Here is a 21,352-nt window from a genome sequence, read left to right on the forward strand (position 1 = left end):
ATTGGCTAGTTTGATCTGCTTGCAATCCAAGGAACTCCCAAGAGTCTTCTCCAACACCAGGGGTCAAAAGCATCAATTCTTTGGTACTCAGCTTTCTTTATAGTCCAGCTGTCACATCCATACATGACTACTAGAAAAACCATAGCTTTGACTAGATGGACTTTTGTTGGCAAAGTAATGTCTCTGCCTTTAATACGCTATTTAGGTTAGTCATAGCTTTTCTTCCAAGAAACAAGAATCTTTTAATTTCATGGCTGCAGTCACCATCTGCAGTGATCTTGGAGCCCAAACAAATTAATTCTGTTAGTGTTTCCATTGTTTCCACATCTACTTGCCGTGGAGTGATGGGATTGGATGCCATGATCTTAGTTTTTTGAATGTTGAATATAAAGCCAGCTTTTTCACTTTTCTCTTTCACTTCATCAAGAAGCTCTTCAGTTCTTCGCTTTCTGCCTTAAAGGTGGTGTCATCTGCATATCTGAGGTTATTACTATTTCTCCTGGAAATCTTGACTCCAGCTTATGCTTCATCCAGCCTGGCATTTCTCATGATGTTCTCTGAATACAACTTAAATAAGCAGGGTAATGATATACAGTCTCAACTTACTTCTTTCCCAATTTGGAACCAGTCCGTTGTTCCATGTCTGGTTCTAACTGTTGCTTCTTGACCTGCATACAGATTTCCCAGGAGGTAGGTAAGGTGGTCTGGTATGCTCATTTCTTTAAGAATTTTCCACATTTTGTTGTGATCCACAAAGTCAAAGGCTTTTGCATCATCAATGAAGCAGAAGTAGATGTTTTTCTGGAACTCTCTTGCTTTTTCTATGATCCAACAGATGTTGGCAATTTGATCTCTGGTTCCTCTGCCTTTTCTAAAACCAACTTGAACATCTGGAAGTTCTCGGTTCATGTACTGTTGAAGCCTCACTTGGATAATTTTGAGAATTACTTCACTAGTTAGTGTGAGTTGAGTGCAATTGTGTGGTAGTTGGAACATTTTTTGGCATTGCCTTTCTTTGCAATTGGAACTAATACCAACATTTTCCACAGAATATGTGAATAGCTACAACAAAAAGAAGAGTTTCACACACCACTTCCAAAGGCTGGCCCTTCAGGAGATGTTTTGCAAGACCGAAGACGCTTTTTACTTTATTTCCTCTCTGCATCTCCCTCTCTTTCTTGCCTTTTGACTTCAGTCCCTCGCTGATTCTCTCTCTGACTCTACAAAAGAACCTGGCATGCAGACCCTGACAAGATGGTTATTTTGGGACATTCAAGACCAAGATAATCACAATGGTGTGATCACTCACCTAGAGCCAGACATCCTGGAATATGAAGTCAAGTGGGCCTTAGAAAGCATCACTATGAACAAAGCTAGTGGAGGTGATGGAATTCCAGTTGAGCTGTTTCAAATCATGAAAGATGATGCTGTGAACATGCTGCACTCAATATGCCAGCAAGTTTGGAAAACTCAGCAGTGACCACAGGACTGGGAAAGGTCAGTTTTCATTCCAATCCCAAAGAAAGGCAATGCCAAAGAATGCTCAAACTACTGCACAATTGTACTCGTCTCACACGCTACTAAAGTAATGCTCAAAATTCTCCAAGCCAGGCTTCAGCAATATGTGAACCGTGAACTTCCAGATGTTCAAGCTGGTTTTAGAAAAGGCAGAGCAACCAGAGATCAAATTGCCAACATCCGCTGGATCATGGAAAAAGCAAGAGAGTTCTAGAAAAACATCTATTTCTGCTTTATTGACTATGCTAAAGCCTTTGACTGTGTGGATCACAATAAACTGTGGAAAATTCTGAAAGAGATGGGAATACCAGACCACCTGACCTGCCTGCTGAGAAACCTATATACAGGTCAGGAAGCAACAGTTAGAACAGGACATGGAAAAACAGGCTGGTTCCAAATAGGAAAAGGAGTACATCAAGGCTGTATATTGTCCCCCTGCTTATTTAACTTCTATGCAGAGTACATCATGAGAAACACTGGGCTGGAAGAAGCATAAGCTGGAATCAAGACTGCCGGGAGAAATATCAATAACCTCAGATATGCAGATGACACCACCCTTATGGCAGAAAGTGAGGAGGAGCTAAAAAGCCTCCTGATGAAAGTGAAAGAGGAGAGTGAAAAAGTTGGCTTCAGTTCAGTTCAGTTCAGTTCAGTTCATTTCAGTCGCTCAGTCATGTCCGACTCTTTGCGACCCCATGAATCACATCACGCCAGGCCTCCCTGTCCAACACCATCTCCCGGAGTTCACTCAGACTCACGTCCATCGAGTGCATGATACCATCCAGCCATCTCATCCTCTGTCGTCCCCTTCTTCTGCCCCCAATCTCTCCCAGCATCAGAGTCTTTTCCAATGAGTCAACTCTTCGCCTGAGGTGGCCAAAGTACTGGAGTTTCAGCTTTAGCATCATTCCTTCCAAAGAAATCCCAGGGTTGATCTCCTTCAGAATGGACTGGTTGGATCTCCTTGCAGTCCAAGGGACTCTCAGGAGTATCCTCCAACACCACAGTTCAAAAGCATCCATTCTTCGGCACTCAGCCTTCTTCACAGTCCAACCCTCACATCCATACATGACCACAGGAAAAACCATAGCCTTGACTAGACGGACCTTAGTCGGCAAAGTCATGTCTCTGCTTTTGAGTATACTATCTAGGTTGGCCATAACTTTTCTCCCAAGGAGTAAGCGTCTTTCAATTTCATGGCTGCAGTCACCATCTGCAGTGATTCTGGAGCCCCGCAAAATAAAGTCTGACCCTGTTTCCACTGTTTCCCCAACTATTTCCCATGAAGTGATGGGACCAGATGTCATGATCTTCGTTTTCTGAATGTTGAGCTTTAAGCCAACTTTATTACTCTCCTCTTTCACTTTCATCAAGAGGCTTTTTAGCTCCTCTTCACTTTCTGCCATAAGGGTGGTGTCATCTGCATATCTGAGGTAATTGATATTTCTCCCAGCAATCTTGATTCCAGCTTGTGTTTCTTCCAGTCCAGCGTTTCTCATGATGTACCCTGCATATAAGTTAAATAAGCAGGGGGACAATATACAGCCTTGACGTACTCCTTTTCCTATTTGGAACCAGTCTGTTGTTCCATGTCCAGTTCTAACTGTTGCTTCCTGACCTGCATACAGATTTCTCAAGAGGCAGGTCAGGTGGTCTGGTATTCCCATCTCTTTAAGAATTTTCCACAGTTGATTGTGATCCACACAGTCAAAGGCTTTAGCATAGTCAATAAAACAGAAATAGATGCTTCTCTGGAACTCTCTTGCTTTTTCCATGATCCAGCGGATGTTGCCAATTTGATCTCTGGTTCCTCTGCCTTTTCTAAAACCAGCTTGAACGTCAGGGAGTTCACGGTTCACATATTGATGAAGCCTGGCTTGGAGAATTTTGAGCATTACTTTACAAGCGTGTGAGATGAGTACAATTGTGTGGTAGTTTGAGCATTCTTTGGCATTGCCTTTCTTTGGGATTGGAATGAAAACTGACCTTTTCCAGTCCTGTGGCCACTGCTGAGTTTTCCAAACTTGCTGGCATATTGAGTGCAGGACTTTCACAGCATCATCTTTCAGGATTTGAAACAGCTCAACTGGAATTTCATCACCTCCACTAGCTTTGTTCATAGTGATGCTTTCTAAGGCCCACTTGACTTCACATTCCAAGATGTCTGGTTGTAGATTAGTGATCACATCATCATGACTATCTGGGTCGTGAAGATCTTTTTTGTACAGTTCTTCCGTGTATTCTTGCCACCTCTTCTTAACATCTTCTGCTTCTGTTAGGTCCAGACCATTTCTGTCCTTTATCGAGCCCATCTTTGCATGAAATGTTCCCTTGGTATCTCTAATTTTCTTGAAGAGATCTCTAGTCTTTCCCATTCTGTTCTTTTCCTCTATTTCCTTGCATTGATCACTGAAGAAGGCTTTCTTATCTGTTCTTGCTGTTCTTTGGAACTCTGCATTCAGATGCTTTTATCTTTCCTTTTCCGCCTCTCTTCTTTTCACAGCTATTTGTAAGGCCTCCCCAGACAGCCATTTTGCTTTTTTGCATTTCTTTTCCACGGGGATTGTCTTGATCCCGGTCTCCTGTACAATGCCACAAACCTCATTCCATAGTTCATCAGGCACTCTATCTATCAGATGTAGGACCTTAAATCTATTTCTCACTCCCACTCTATAATCATAAGGGATTTGATTTAGGTCATACCTGAATGGTCTAGCGGTTTTCCCTACTTTCTTCAATTTAAGTCTGAATTTGGCAATAAGGAGTTCATGATCTGAGCCACAGTCAGCTCCTGGTCTTGTTTTTGTTGCCTGTATAGAGCTTCTCCATCTTTGGCTGCAAAGAATATAATCAATCTGATTTCGTTGTTGACCATCTGGTGATGTCCATGTGTGGAGTCTTCTCTTGTGTTGTTGAAAGAGGGTGTTTGCTATGACCAGTGCATTTTCTTGGCAAAACTCTATTAGTCTTTGCCCTGCTTCATTCTGCATTCCAAGGCCAAAGTTCCTGTTACTCCAGGTATTTCTTGACTTCCTACTTTTGCATTCCAGTCCCCTAGAATGAAAAGGACATCTTTTTTGGAATGAAGGGATGGAGCCAAAGCAAAAACAATACCCAGTTGTGGATGTGACTGGTGATAGAAGCAAGATCCGATGCTGTAAAGAGCGATATTGCATAGGAACCTGGAATGTCAGGTCCGTGAATCAAGGCAAATTGGAAGTGGTCAAACAAGAGATGGCAAGGGTGAACGTCGACATTCTAGGAATCAGTGAACCAAAATGGACTGAAATGGATGAATTTAACTCAGATGACCATTACATCTACTACTGAGGGCAGGAATCCCTCAGAAGAAATGGAGTAGCCATCATGGTCAACAAAAGAGTCAGAAATGCAGTACTTGGATGCAATCTCAAAAACGACAGACTGATTTCTGTTCATCTCCAAGGCAAACCATACAATATCACAGTTATCCAAGTCTATGCCTCAACGAGTAACGCTGAAGAAACTGAAGTTGAACGGTTTTATGAAGACCTACAAGATCTTTTAGAACTAACACCCAAAAAAAAAAGTTGGCTTAAAGCTCAACATTCAGAAAACGAAGATCATGGCATTTGGTCCCATCACTTCATGGGAAATACATGGGGAAACGGTGTCAGACTTTATTTTGGGGGGCTCCAAAATCACTGCAGATGGTGATTGCAGCCATGAAATTAAAAGACGCTTACTCCTTGGAAGAAAAATTATGACCAACCTAGATAGTATATTGAAAAGCAGAGACATGACTTTACCAACAAGGGTCCATCTAGTCAAGGCTATGGTTTTTCCAGCGGTTGTGTATGGATGTGAGAGTTTGACTGCGAAGAAAGCTAGCGCCGAAGAATTGATGCTTTTGAACTGTGGTGTTGGAGAAGACTCTTGAGGGTCCCTTGAACTGCAAGGAGATCCAACCAGTCCATTCTGAAGGAGATCAGCCCTGGGATTTCTTTGGAAGAAATGATGCTGAAGCTGAAACTCCAATACTTTGGCCACCTCATGCGAAGAGTTGACTTATTGGAAAAGACTCTGATGCTGGGAAAGATTGGGGGCAGGAGGAGAAGGGGACGACAGATGAGATGGCTGGATGGCATCACGGACTCGATGGACGTGAGTCTGAGTGAACTCCGGGAGTTGGTGATGGACAGGGAGGCCTGGCGCGCTGCGATTCATGGGGTCGCAAAGAGTCGGACATGACTGAGTGACTGAACTGAACTGAACTGAGTCTGCCATCTTCTCAGTCAGCTGGCTTTCTCAATAAAGTGATATTCCTGAACTCAACTTTTCTCTTGGATTCACTGGCCTGTCATGGGGCAAGCAGAGCTAACTTGGACTCAGTAACAGCCCCACAGGGTCTAGCTCAGTTTTAGGAGCCCCACAGTGTCCTGCTTGTTTTCACCTATTCAGCTTGAAAGTGAGCCCTGAAGAACATTTACAACTCTATTTATTGACTGCCTTAATCTCTCTGGTCCTTTATCTTCCTTGCTCTTCTGTGCTCTCCTTGCAACTGAAACTGCACTGGGTCCCAGCAAGAGGATAAATCGTGGGAAGAGCACTAGCAGTGCTCCCTCGTTCTTGGGGTGAGAGTTGTCTCAGAGTTTAAGGTGCTGGCTTGGCCTCCTCTGTGAACTGCTCCATTGCCACTGCGGCTTTGCCTAAGGCCTGGTGTGGGACAGAATGGGAAAGCAAAAACAAAGGACATTTTGGATTCCCCTCACTCCCTATGACCTGTGGAGGCCCCTTTTCCTGACACTCAGTCTGTGCTAGAAAATTTCTCTTAGAGTTCTAGCAGTTTGTTCCTGGTGCACAGTTCTGAGTTTTAGCTTGTTTTTTGAGTTCAGGCCAGGAGATACCAGAGGAAAAACAAAGTGGGAAATGCAGTGATGGTTCAGTGGTACTTTGAGTGCTTGTTTCCTTCCCTAACCTGTTTGTTGACATTTGAAATAGCTGTTCCATGTATTCTGTCTAGAGGTTTTACCTATATTTAATGTGGAAATACAATGTAAATAAAGTTCTTATTGTCCTGACCAGAACTCGGTAATCTCAGTGTCATTTTAATTTATGTTTTCTCTTCTCGCATTAGAGAGTTTGAACATCTTTCTATATTTGGGGAGCTGTTTTTATATTACTTGGGGGAGTGAAGTTTTCTTTTTTTCTCTAATTAAAAAAACTTAAAAAAAATCTGTTAGGTTTACTAACTCTTTATCCAAGAAGTCTTACAAATATTTTCTCCCAGTTTGTCCATTGTCTTCTGATACTGTTTCTATTTTGGGGGCCATGCAGAAGTTTTGTTTTTAATAAAGTCATAATTACAATATTTTATTGCATCTGGATTTTAAATCAAGATAGAAATCTTTTTCTTTCATCTAAGTTAAAGAAGAACTCACCTATGTTTTTCTCTAGAGCCTGTATAATTTCCAATTAGCTCTCTAATCAGTTTGAGACTGAATCTTATACATGGTGTGACATATAGATCTAACTTTATCGTTTTCAAAAGTGTTTCATGGGACTTTCCTAATGGTCCAGTGGCTAAGACTCGATGCTCCCAAATCCTGGTCAGGGAACTAGATCCTACATGCCACAACTAGAGATCCCACATGCTGCAAGGAAAATCGAAGGTGCCGCAACTAAGACCTGGCACAGCTAAAAAAAAAAAAATTTAATAGTGTTTCAGAAGTCCTGCAACCTCTTCAAATTTGGCAACTCATAAACCATAATCACAAGATTCAGTTGCCATTTCTAGTAAAGGCTGAGGTTTATGACAGTAAAGTATGCATGGCAAAAGCAAGCAGGAAAAAGATGTGCATTGGCAGAGGCCAAAGGACAAATGCTGGTTTCTGCATCTATTCCTTCCACAACTACACAGGACATGCTCTCTCTCACACACACACATCAAACTACAGACGTATGTGGTATATCTCTGCCCAGCGACTCTTGTTTGAGTTTTAGTCTGAGTCTTATGTGGAGGGGAGCTGGTCATATAGTAGGCATATCCTGCTACACAACCAGTCGTGGCAACAGGCTGGACTCCAGCAATGAAATCAGGTGCATGCAAATCATCAGTCTTGATGTTTGTGCAAAGCAATCTAAGCTGGGACGGCATGGTCCACTGCTCCAGGTGTACACAGCAAAACCATCAATTACTGACACAAACACGCTGAGGGCCATATTCCAAGAGGTTTATCAAAGGTCAATTGTGGTTCTAGGTTCCCTTGAAGACAGGAAGGCATAGGCAACCAGATCTGCTCTTTTAACTCTTTGCTTGCAAAATGGCTAACCAGGTTTCCTAAGGACCTTTACGAAAAAGTCTTTCTTTGCCCTAGTGTTTTGAGATGCCACTTTTATCATATGATGCAGTTCTATATGTACTGACATCTATTTCTGGATTTTCAATTCTGTTTCTGTCTTATCTATTTACTCACACAATAGTACACATAATATGTCTTTCGTTTGTGTGGTTTTGGCCCCACCTCACAGCTTGTGGGATTTTAGTTCTCAGATCAGGAATTGAACTCGTGTCCTAGGCAGTGAAAGTGCAGAGTCCTAACCACTGGACCACCACAAGATTCCCCACAATGTTTTCATTAGAAAGGCTTTATAGCATGTTTAATGTTGATAGAAATTGTCCATCCCTAGTGTTTTCCTGGTTATTCTTGTGTGTTTGTTTTTCCATATGAAGTATAGCATCAGCATATCTATTGCCATGAAGAAACTTGTTTCTACCTGGCTTCTTTTCTTTTGATAATTTTTATCTATTTTCCAATCTTTAAACAAATATTTTTTCTGCAAAAATAAGCCACATTACAGCAAAAATGACAAAGAAAACCACATAAATCCCAAATATACCATTGCTATCACTTTGTTATTATTTCTTTTTACACAATTTTAATCATGTTATTAGAATCTTATACCATCATTTTTAATGACTATAATATTTAAACAAGGAGACAGTCATAATTTTTTTCATAACTTATTTGATTATTCCCTTATTAAAAAGTATTCATTCTGCCCAAATTTTGGCTATTATAAACAATGCTAAATATTATGTATCCATTTGTTTATTTCTTTGAGGTAGAGACTCCTAGAGTGGAATTGCTGTAAGGTAAAAGGTGTGAGCATTTTTAAGTTTCCTGATAAATGCTAATAAATTGCTTTCTTTATGGTTGTACTGATTAAACTATTACTACCTATTTTCACTGCATTCTTACCTTTCATTGTAAACCCTGGCTTAAAATATAATAAAAACTTATCCATTTCAATGTTTGGCCAAAACGCAAAGGTTTAGACCTTCTGATCCACCAATTCCACCTCTAGAATTATGGAAATAACCATCTGATATGCGCTCAACATTCAGAAAATGAAGATCATGGCACCTGGTCCCATTACTTCATGGGAAATAGATGGGGAAACAGTGGATACAGTGTCAGACTTTATTTTCTTGGGCTCCAAAATCACTGCAGATGGTGACTGCAGCCATGAAATTAAAAGATGCTTACTTCTTGGAAGGAAAGTTATGACCAACCTAGATAGTATATTGAAAAGCAGAGATATTGCTTTGCCAACAAAGGTCCATCTAGTCAAGGCTATGATTTTTCCAGTGGTCACGTATGGATGTGAGAGTTGGACTGTGAAGAAAGCTGAGTGCCGAAGAATTGATGCTTTTGAACTGTGGTGTTGGAGAAGACTCTTGAGAATCCCTTGGACTACAAGGAGATCCAACCAGTCCATCCTAAAGGAGATCAGTCCTGGGTGTTCACTGGAAGGACTGATGTTGAAGCTGAAACTCCGGTACTTTGGCCACCTCATGCGAAGGGTTGACTCATTGGAAAAGACCATGATGCTCAGGGGGATCGGGGGCAAGGGGAGAAGGGGACGACAGAGGATGATATGGCTGGATGGCATCACCGACTCGATGGACATGACTTTGAGTGAACTCCGGGAGGGTGATGGACAGGGAGGCCTGGCGTGCTGTGATTCATGGGGTCGCAAAGTGTCAGACACGACTGAGCGACTGAACTGACTGACTGACTAACTGATGCAGGTGCAAGGATGTCAGTGTGATATCAGGTATCTTACAAACATAAGTGTGTTAAAGTCCATGTAGAGGGTGATCATGGGGAAAGACTTCCGTATGTTGCTTTATAAACTTTCATGTTGTTTTAATTCTTCATCATGAGAATGTATGACTTTTTAAAAGTTGGTGATAATATACCTAACATGAAATCTACCAGTTCAGCTATTTTTAGGGGCACAGTACAGTGGCATCTAGTTCATCCACATTGTTGTGCAACCATCTCCATGACTTTTCTCATCTTTCCAAAATGAAGCTCTATCCAATTAAATGATAGTTGCCTATTATTCCCTCCTCTCCAGTCCCTTGAAACACCCTTCTACTTTCTGCATCTAGGAATGTGACTACTCTAGATACCTCACATTAGTAGAATCCTTTAATATTTGTCCTTTTGTGTCTAGCTATTTCCACTTAGTATAATGTTCTCAGGGTTCATCTTGCTGTGGCATGGAGCGCATTGAAGAAATGTTTAAAAAATATTCTTTCCTTTTTGAGGCTAAATATTGCTCCATTGAATGTATATACTACATTTTCTTTATCCATCATCTATCAAAGGACACTTGGGTTGCTTCCACCTTTTGGATTTGTGAATATTGCTGGTAAGAATACGGACCTACAAATGTCTCTTCAAGATCCTACTTTCAATTATTTTGGGTATATACCCACACGTGGAATTGCTGGGTCTATCTGGCTCTTCCACTTTGATATTCTTCAGGGCTAGATTTGAGACGGTCATCTCTCTGTGTGTTTTTCCCTTACATTATATCACTGATTTGCATGAAATATAAATACCATGGACTGTCCAGTTTTAATCTCTAGCCCATACCTCTCTCCTGTATCGCTAATACTTTGTTCTATATATCTTCTTGATGACTATCCAGCATTTTAAACACAATATATTCGAAACTGAGCTGCACACCTGCTCCCTCCCTATGTCAGTAATCGGCATGGCCATCATCCAGGTTTCTGAGGCTTGTACTCATTAACCCATGTCAATCTTCTTCAAGTCCTAGTTTGCAATAGATCTCTATTCTGACAATGTATTTCCCTCTTCACTGCCATCATCCTAGACCAGGCCATTGATTGGCAGCTGTCATGTGGATTACTCCAGGAGGCTCCTAAAGGATCTCTTTACTTTTCTTACCCTCTGTAATAGTTTTCCTGAGGTTCCTATAACAAATTATCACAGGGCAATTCCCTGGCAGTCCAGTGGTTAGGGCTCAGAGCTATCACTGCTGGGGCCCCAGGTTGATCCCTTGTCAGGAAACTAAGATCCCACAAGCCACACAGTATGACCAGAAAAACTCAAATTATCACAAACTTGGTGATTTTAAACAACAGAAATTTATACTCTCATGGCTCTGGATGCCAGAAGTCTGAAATCAAAGTGTGGTCAGGGGCCCGTTCCCTTTAGAGGCTCTGTGGAATGTATTCAGTCCTGAATTCTTCTAGCTCCTGGTGTTTACTGGCTTTCCTTGATGTTCCTTGACTTGTGATCACGCTACTCCAATGTCTATCTCTGTTTTCACATCACTTTCTCTATGTGTCCATCTCTTTTCACCTTCTGTCTCTCAAATCTCATTCTACCTTTCCCTTATAAGAACACATGTCATCGGATTTAGTCCCCACCTGGATAATCTAGGGTTAGATCCTCATCTCAAGATTTTAATTGCGTCTGCAAAGATCCTTTTTGCAAATAAGATAACATTCACAGGTTCACAGAATTCAATGTAGATATCTTCTTGTGGGCCTTTTTTCAGCTTACCACATCCCTTCTTTTTCACCTAGTAACTAGAATGATTTTTTTGAAATGCAATTTTATTTAAAATTTTACATGTCTAAACCCTTCAATGTCTTCCCACCCCAGTTTTAGTAACATATGAACTCCTTCTCTTGATCCCCAGGATCCTTCCTGTCTCATCTAAAGCCTATCTCTCCAAACTCATCTTCCATTCATCTGCTCCCCATGTCACCAGGGCAGCTTTCCCTTTCACTATCCCCATTTTCATACAGTTAACTCTTATTATATCTTCTCTCCCCCCAGGTTAGCCTATCAACGGGTGTGGAGTCCACACCTAATTCTAGGATATTAGTTGTTCTACAGTGCTTAATGTGCTCAGTCACTCAGTCATCTCCAACTCTTTGTGACCCCATGAACTGTAGCCCACCAGGCTCCTCTGTCTGTGGGATTTTTCAGGCAAGAATACTAGAGTGGGTTGACATTTCCTCCTCTAGGGGATCTTCCCAACACAAGGATGGAACCCACATCTCCTGCGTTGGCAGGTGGATTCTTTACCACTGAGTCTCCTGTTACAGAGCCTATCTGGTACTGTAGGGGTCAGAAAACCTGCCTCTTTCATTTTTTTTTTAGCTGCACCACATAGCTTGCAGGACCTTAGTTCCCTGATCAGGGCTTGAACCTGTGCTGTTGTGGGGTGAGGGGGTATGGAAAGGTGTGGAGTCCTAACTTAACCACTGGACAGTCTGGGAATTCTCAAACCTGTCTTTCTTTATAAATAAAGTTTTATCAGTTCAGTTCAGTCGCTCAGTTGTGTCCGACTCTTTGCGACCCCATGAATCGCATCACGCCAGGCCTCCCTGTCCAACACGATCTCCCGGAGTTCACTCAGACTCACGTCCATCGAGTGCATGATACCATCCACCCATCTCATCCTCTGTCATTCCCGTCTCCTCCTGCCCCCAATCCCTCCCAGCATCAGAGTCTTTTCCAATGAGTCAACTCTTCACATGAGGTGGCCAAAGTACTGGAGTTTCAGCTTCATCATCATTCCTTCCAAAGAAATCCCAGGGCTGATCTCCTTCAGAATGGACTGGTTGGATCTCCTTGCAGTCCAAGGGACCCTCAAGAATCTTCTCCAACACCACAGTTCAAAAGCATCAATTCTTCGGCACTCAGCCTTCTTCACAGTCCAACTCTCACATCCATACATGACCACAGGAAAAACCATAGCCTTGACTAGAAGGACCTTAGTCGGCAAAGTAATGTCTCTGCTTTTCAATATACTATCTAGGTTGGTCATAACTTTTCTTCCAAGGAGTAAGTGTCTTTTAATTTCATGGCTGCAGTCACCATCTGCAGTGATTCTGGAGCCCCCCCAAAAAATAAAGTCTGACACTGTTTCCACTGTTTCCCCATCTATTTCCCATGAAGTGATGGGACCAGATGCCATGATCTTCGTTTTCTGAATGTTGAGCTTTAAGCCAACTTTTTTGCTCTCCTCTTTCACTTTCATCAAGAGGCTTTTTAGCTCCTCTTCACTTTCTGCCATAAGGGTGGTATCATCTGCATATCTGAGGTTATTGATATTTCTCCTGGCAATCTTGATTCCAGCTTGTGTTTCTTCCACTCCAGTATTTCTCATGTAGTACTCTGCATAGAAGTTAAATAAGCAGGGTGACAATATACAGCCTTGACACACTCCTTTTCCTATTTGGAACCAGTCTGTTGTTCCATGTCCAGTTCTAACTGTTGCTTCCTGACCTGCATACAGATTTCTCAAGAGGCAGGTCAGGTGGTCTGGTATTCCCATCTCTTTAAGAATTTTCCACAGTTGATTGTGATCCACACAGTCAAAGGCTTTGGCATAGTCAAGAAAGGAGAAATAGATGTTTTTCTGGAACTCTCTTGCTTTTTCCATGATCCAGCGGATGTTGGCAATTTGATCTCTGGTTCCTCTGCCTTTTCTAAAACCAGCCTGAACATCAGGAAGTTCATGGTTCACGTATTGCTGAAGCCTGGCTTGGAGAATTTTGAGCATTACTTTACTAGCATGTGAGATGAGTGCAATCATGCGGTAGTTTGAGCATTCTTTGGCATTGCCTTTCTTTGGGATTGGAATGAAAACTGACCTTTTCCAGTCTTGTGGCCACTGCTGAGTTTTCCAAATTTGCTGGCATATTGAGTGCAGGACTTTCACAGCATCATCTTTCAGGATTTGAAACAGCTCCACTGGAATTCCATCACCTCCACTAGCTTTGTTTGTAGTGATGATCTCTAACGCCCACTTGACTTCACATTCCAAGATGTCTGGCTGTAGATTAGTGATCACACCATCATGATTATCTGGGTCGTGAAGATCTTTTTTGTACAGTTCTTCTGTGTATTCTTGCCACCTCTTCTTAATATCTTCTGCTTCTGTTAGGTCCAGACCATTTCTGTCCTTTATCGAGCCCATCTTTGCATGAAATGTTCCCTTGGTATCTCTAATTTTCTTGAAGAGATCTCTAGTCTTTCCCATTCCGTTCTTTTCCTCTATTTCCTTGCATTGATCACTTAAGAAGGCTTTCTTATCTGTTCTTGCTATTCTTTGGAACTCTGCATTCACATCTTTCCTTTTCGCCTCTCTTCTTTTCACAGCTATTTGTAAGGCCTCCCCAGACAGCCATTTTGCTTTTTTGCGTTTCTTTTCCATGGGGATGGTCTTGATCTTGTCTCCTGTACAATGTCACGAACCTCATTCCATAGTTCATCAGGCACTCTATCTATCAGATGTAGGACCTTAAATCTATTTCTCACTTCCACTCTATAATCATAAGGGATTTGATTTAGGTCATACCTGAATGGTCTAGTGGTTTTTTCCTACTTTCTTCAATTTAAGTCTGAATTTGGCAATAAGGAGTTCATGATCTGAGCCACAGTCAGCTCCTGGTCTTGTTTTTGTTGACTGTGTAGAGCTTCTCCATCTTTGGCTGCAAAGAATATAATCAATCTGATTTCAGTGTTGACCATCGGCATATGTAATTCTTTGTTTACATATTATTTATGGCTGCTTCTGAGCTACAGCAGCAGAGTTGAGTGGCTGCCACAGGGACTATGTGGCCCACAAAGCCAAACATATTTATTATATGGACCTTTACATAAAAAATTTTTCCCAGTCTCTGTTCTAGGATATTAGTTTCCTATTTAGTGCTCTCAGGTCCATTATTTGGTTTCCTCTTTTCTCCAAATATTTAACTACTTTCCAGGTGCTATTGCTGCCTCCTCTAGTAAATTCTCTGAATTTTCAATAACTTGTTTTATTGTAGATTGTGTTGCTTGGTCTATTAACAGGACATGATATAACTTGTGGAACAGGCAGGTGACATCAGGCAACCATTGATCTTTGTCCATGCCAACTAAGCCCTTCCTAATAAAGAGAAGGCGTGATCTTGCCCATCTTGAGGGAATTTAAATGACTAGCACACTTTTATTTTATAAAGAAGTGACCATTTTCACACTTCTCCAGCTCCTGTGCCTGGGTCTGTAACAGGCTCTGACTTACAAATGGGAATGGGCTTATTTACTATGCCTACTAGGTGCATGGGCTTCCCCCATAGCTCAGTGGTAAAGAATCCCCCTGCAATGCAGGAGACATGGGTTCGCTCCCTGGGTTGGGAAGATTGCCTGGGAAATTCCAAGGACATATAGGAGCCTGGTGGGCTATGGTCCATGGGGTCACAAAGAGTCAGACATTACTAAAGCGACTGAGCATACATGCATGCGGCAGGTGCCTATGTCTTATTACATCAAACTGTCTCTATCTCTGTTCAAATACACTGTTCTCCATGGAGCAAGATGAGCGTGACCCAGTTCTCCTATAACACTGGAGTCCTGACCTGGCTCTACTGTGGGAGACCGTTCTTACTGGACTGTGTGACTGACTGATGCTTTGTCCACTCCTGCCTGAATATCCTGTAGGGCATGAACCACTATCCTCCAAACTGCAAGCTCTTCTGTCGCTTACAAACATTCATAGGATTTGGCTAAAGTCCTGTCTGAAAGGAGGCTATCAGCTTTTCCAGTCTTTTCTGACTACTGCTGAGTAGAGGTTTTGCCTTAGAATTCCAATATTTCTAGTGGAAGAGCATCGTATCCTCTTACAAGGGGAAAATAAAGAAAAAACAAACTCCCAAACCCAAGAAATTGCTGCTGGATGATTTATACAGCATATGCAAAAGTATTCACTTTCAATTGCTTAGTTATAGCATTCTCTACCTATCTGGACCCAAAGTGATCTGAAGGAGACTGTTGCTATGCTTAAATATCTTCCAGTGGTTTGCCACAAACTGGTTCGTTTTCTTTCCTCAGTGGGCCCTTCTGATTGTAGTCTCAACCAAGAAGCCATGTGAGAAGTGAAAATCAAAGTCGCTCAGTTGTATCCGACTGTTTGCAATCTCATGGACTATACAATCCATGGGTTTCTCCAGGCCAGAATACTGGAGTGGGTAGCTGTTCCCTTCTCCAGGGGATCTTCCCAATCAAGGGATTGAACCCAGGTGGCTCAGAGGTTAAAGCATCTGCCTCCAATGTGGGAGAGCTGGGTTCAATCACTGGGTTGGGAAGATCCCCTAGAGAAGGAAATGGCAACCTACTCCAGTATTCTTGCCTGGAGAATCCCATGGACAGAGAAGCTTGGTAGGCTACAGTCCACAGGGTCGCAAAGAGTCAGACACGACTGAGTGACTTCACTTCTTGACCATCTGATCCACCAGGGAAGCCCAAGAATACTGGAGTGGGTAGCCTATCCCTTCTCCAATGGATCTTCCCAATCCAGGAATCAAACCTGGGTCTCCTGCATTGCAGGCTGATTCTTTACCAGCTGAGCTACCAGGGAAGCCCAAGAAGCCATGGGTTGCCTTATCTTGCAGAATATCTGCTCTGAATTAAGCTAAACCTACATCGAGTTTTTACCAATGTAGCCATACCCTCACCCCAAATGAAAAAACTCTGCCTTATACAAGTTAAAATATTTGGATCTCAAAACTATCAGTTGGAGACATTTCATTAGTTTGCTTGGACACACACACACACAAACCCGTTTTAAACTATTTATTTTCTAAGGACAGGAAGAAGCTATCTAACATTCCTTAACATATGATGATGTATACCTGACATGTATCCGTGGGTTCATGAAAGCATGTTAAAAAAACTGTTTAATCTTATTTAGTCTGTTTCTTTGGTCCAGTTTCATCTTATTTTTGATGGACAATTTTTTTGGGGGGGCAAAATTTTTGATGAACAAAAGTTTGAGGACTTTTTTTAAAATTCAAGAATTATTTCTGTTACACAATTTTTATGACCTCTTTTTTATCTCCAAAGTCTTTGAACATAATGTTGAAGAGAAAGTTTAATGTAATCATAATATACTATTTTCATATTTGCCATTTTACTTTTAGCTATCTTTATTGAGAATCATTCACATATCATACAATTCACCCATTTATAGTGTACAGTCCAGTGGGTTTTTGCAATCATCACCATATTAAATTTTTATGCCTTTCATCACTCCCACAAGAAACTCTGTACCTGTTAAACGTACATAACCCATTCACCCCAGACACATCAGTCAAAGGCAATCACTATTCTATTTCCTGTCTGTATGGATTTGCTTTTTCTGGACATTTCTTATAAATAAAGCCACACCATATGTGATCCTTTATGACTGGCTTCTTTCACTTAGAAAAATGTTTCCAAAGTTCACTCATGTTGTAGCATGTTTCAGTACTTCATTTCACTTTGTGGTTAAATAATATCCCACGGAATAGACAGGCAACATTTTGTTTATCCATTATCTTGATGACTATTGGAATTCTTTCTTGCTACTATAAATTATGCTGCTATGAACATTCATGTAAGAGCTGTTGAGTGGACATATATTGTCATTTCTCTTAAATATACACCTAGGAGTGGAATTGCTGGGTTATATAGTAACTATCTTTTGGCCATGCAGGCATGAGGGATTTCAGTTGCCTGACCAGAGATCGAACCCATGCTCCCTGAAATGGAAGTGTGGAGTCCTAACTACTGGACGGCCAGGGAATTCCCTGTATGGTAACTCTTAGTTTAGCCTTTTGAGAACTGTCAGGCTGATTAAAGTCTTTGGTGAATTACTTATTTACAAACAAAAGAAATCACTCCAAGTTCCAAGGAGCATTTATGGATTTCTTGACCACCCCATCCCCCCGCAACTAGTCCTATCATGTTGGTCATGGATCTGCTTTATAATTTTGGTGTTCAGAAGAAGTGGACCTGAAGGCATCTGGCAGCAAGAGCAGCAGCTCCAACAGAAAGAGTGTTCCAAAAGCTGTACCAGGAAGATTAGAATGGACATTTCCCAGATGGGTCTTAGCCCATGGAGATATTTCTCAACCCACCCTTCTTATCCCAATAAAAACAAATTCACAAGAAAAAAAATTGGTTCCCAGAGACCCACTATTCTTTACAGTCCACCAGACTCTGCTATCTCGTGAAGGACATAGTGGATTAGTGCATGCACTAATATTGATTTTTATTTTTTGGCCATGCCAAGTGGTTTGCAGGATCTTAGTTTCTCAACCAGGGCTTGAACCCCGGCGCTCAGCAATAAAAGCCGGGAATCCTAACCACTGGACCACTAGGGAATTCCCAATGATTTTTAGGTATGGTTTTGCTTTTATTTATGTGTGTTTGGCTGTGCTAGGTCTCTGTTGCTGCGCGGTTTTTCTCTAGTTGTGGAGAGCACAGGCTCCTTTCTAGTTGTGGTGTGAGGGCTTCTCTTTGCAGTGGTTTCTCTTATTGTGGAGCACAGGCTCTGGAGTGCCCGGGCTTCAGCAGTTGTGGCACATGGCTGTGGCATATGGAATCAGCAGTTGTGGCTCCCAGGCTCTAGGGCACAGGCTCAGTAGTTGTGATGCGTGGGCTTAGTTGCTCCGTGGCATGTGGGATCTTCCCGAATTAGGGACTGAACCCGTGTCTCCTGCATTGGCAGGTGGATTCTCAACCACCGAGCCACCAGGGAAGCCCCTAGATATGTCTGTTTGAAATATCAAAGCAAACCTCTCTCCCCTGACAAAACAAACAAACAAAAACACCTTCTAATATTGATATTTTACATTTTCTACAACTAATCATGATATAGGGACTAGAATTACTGGTTGTGCTAGATCCGTTTTTGCTGTCTTACATTTATACCATTCTAACAAGATAGCATCCAGGGCTGAGAGAGAAGTTCTGGTTCAATCTAGGGCATGACTCAGCTGTGGTACCTTATCAAAATGTAAAGATCCCAGATAAGTGCTCCAGATATAACTTGGATGTGGTAACCCACATGATCACAATGGAGTACAAGAAATTCTCATTTGACACAAGAGATACATTGTGGAAGGCCTGCATATTACAAATATCACATAATTAAGCCATTTGTCATATGCATAAGTCAGCGTTCTACCAAAGAGACATAATCAGTAGGAGATGAATATATATATATATATATATATATATATATATAAGATTTATTATTACAAGTAATTCCCTTATATGATTGTGAGTGCTTGCTAAGCAGGGTCTGAAATTTGTAGGGCAGGCCAACAGAATGGAAACTCCTGTGCACGGGCTGATGATGCAGTCTATAGAAAGAATTTCTTCCTCAGAGAAATCTTAGTTTTGCTTCTAAGGCTTTTTAACTTATTGGATATGATCCATTTAAATTATAAAGGATAGTATCTTTTACTTAGTTACTGATTGTTAATCACATGTACAAAATACTTTCACAGTAACACCTAAGCTTTTGAATAACTATATTATAGCCTAGCCAAGCTGACACATTAAACTAGCCATCATGGGACTTCCATGATGATCCAGTGGCTAAGACTCTGCCACTCCACTGCAAGGGACACTGCTTCAACCCCTAGTTTGGGAATAAGATCCCACATGCCACATGGTGTGGCCAACAAATAAAACAGTGATTTAAATTTAAAAAACTAGCTATCATACCAAAGGACTGACAAAGGCTGCAGATATTTTGGTTTACCAATTATACTGACACGCCCCCATGGCAGTAATGCAAGTTCATAATTTACTCAGCTTATCAGCTTTGAAAATACTGCAAATCTTGATTGTATTTTTAAAAATTTTAGGGTTTTCAATATTTCATATTCTTTACATAAAGTAAAACTTTATTAACATTGTTATTACTATTTTTATATAATACTAATTTAAAATTATACTGTTGAAATGCACAGTAGAAGCAATTCTTTAGTCAAATAGCTTTTACAATGTCAATCATGGTTAAAAACTATGGCTTTTAACATAATTATGTGGAGGCTTTTGCAGTTTTAGGCCTTTTAAGGAGAGCACCTTGGGTATCTAGGTCTGTCTCTTTCAGTTTCTTCAACCATCCTCTTTCACTGTTATAGTCCAGTTCCCATCCTCTTCCCTTGAGACTCTACACTCCTTATAGGAGGAGACATTTTCTTCCTTCCTTCCATGTCTTCTTGGATTTTGCAAACCTCCATATCTTAGGCTTGATCAGACTTTGGGGACGTCAAAGAGAGAGGTGAGGCCTAGTTCAGGAGCCATGGATGCAGACTGAAAAAGGATGGAAGGGGGCAAGGCACAACCTCTAAAGGAATGACACAGCCCTTGAAGATATAACCAGAAGTGGTTAGAACCAACTAGGTCCAAGAGAGTAGAAGATTAGACTTTCCATAGGCCTTGAGCCTCATCACACACTCACTGCAATACATTAGCATGCTAAATGACACACCCACATACACCAAATCTGTTTCGAGGTTGACTGTAACTGGGTGGTGGCTCAATTCCTGGAAATCTCTACCCCTTCTCCAAAATATTGATAGTTGGAATAATCCTCCTATTTATTAGCCTATGAAATTACTCAGTCCATAAAAACAACCACCTCATATTTTGCCTTCTGAGATGGCCCACAGTCTCATTATAGAGTGTGTTTCTCTCTAAATAAACTCACCTCTTACCTATCACTTTATCTTTCACTTAATTCTTTCTGCATTGAGACATAAAGAACCTGAGCTTCAGGGCTTCCTTTGTGGCTCAGTGGTAAAGAATTCACCTGCCAATGCAGGAGACACAGGTTCAATCCCTGGTCCAGGAAGATCTCACACACCATGGAGCAACCAAGCCTGTGAGCCACAATTACAGAGCCCATGTGCCACAACTATTGAAACCCTCACCCTAGAGCCCATGCTTTGCAACAAGAGAAGCTACTGCAATGAGAAGCCTGCACCCCTTAACTAAAGAGTACATCTGCTCACCACACCTAGAGAAAAGTCGGTGTAGCAACCTGCACAGCCAAAAATAAATAAATACATTTTTTTTAAAGAAGAAACTGAGCTTCACTAAGTCCTGAGACCAGATGTGTGATCTCAGTTGAAATACCATGGATTCAAGTCTCAATCTGAGTTTTGGCAGCATTTGAAGTTCTAACTTGGGGTTTGAGTTCCAATCCAAGTTTTTTGGTTTCAGCACCAAATCCAGCTCAGTTTCACCAAAATGAGCAAAGGAATTTGATATCTTCACCAGTTCCCTGAGAACTATGTACACCACTCCCAAGTCAGCATCAATTTTACTCGGTGACAACACATTCTTTCACAGATGTCATTTCCCACAGCATTATTTCGTTAAGGGACATTTGACTCCTCTCTGAATATGGCTTCCAAACTTCACATTAGTCGCCAATATCTTTCCAAGAATAAAGTACACCAGCTCCAAATCTCTCTTCTAATAAGATTGGGGGATTGGGACGCATTGGTAGGTCTCAGTTCCTGCTTCAGCAGGCCCTCAATAAATATTTGCTGAATTAAATGGAATGAACTTTCCTTCATGTGATGGGGAATCACACATGGCCTTTGAATTATGATTAAATTTCCACCGTGTGGCAATACAAGCCTTAATTCCTCCAAATAAACTTACATATTTCAAAGTAGAAACTTCATACT

Source organism: Capra hircus, chromosome 26, assembly GCF_001704415.2.
Source record: "Capra hircus breed San Clemente chromosome 26, ASM170441v1, whole genome shotgun sequence".
In the NCBI taxonomy this organism is placed as follows: Eukaryota; Metazoa; Chordata; class Mammalia; order Artiodactyla; family Bovidae; genus Capra; species Capra hircus.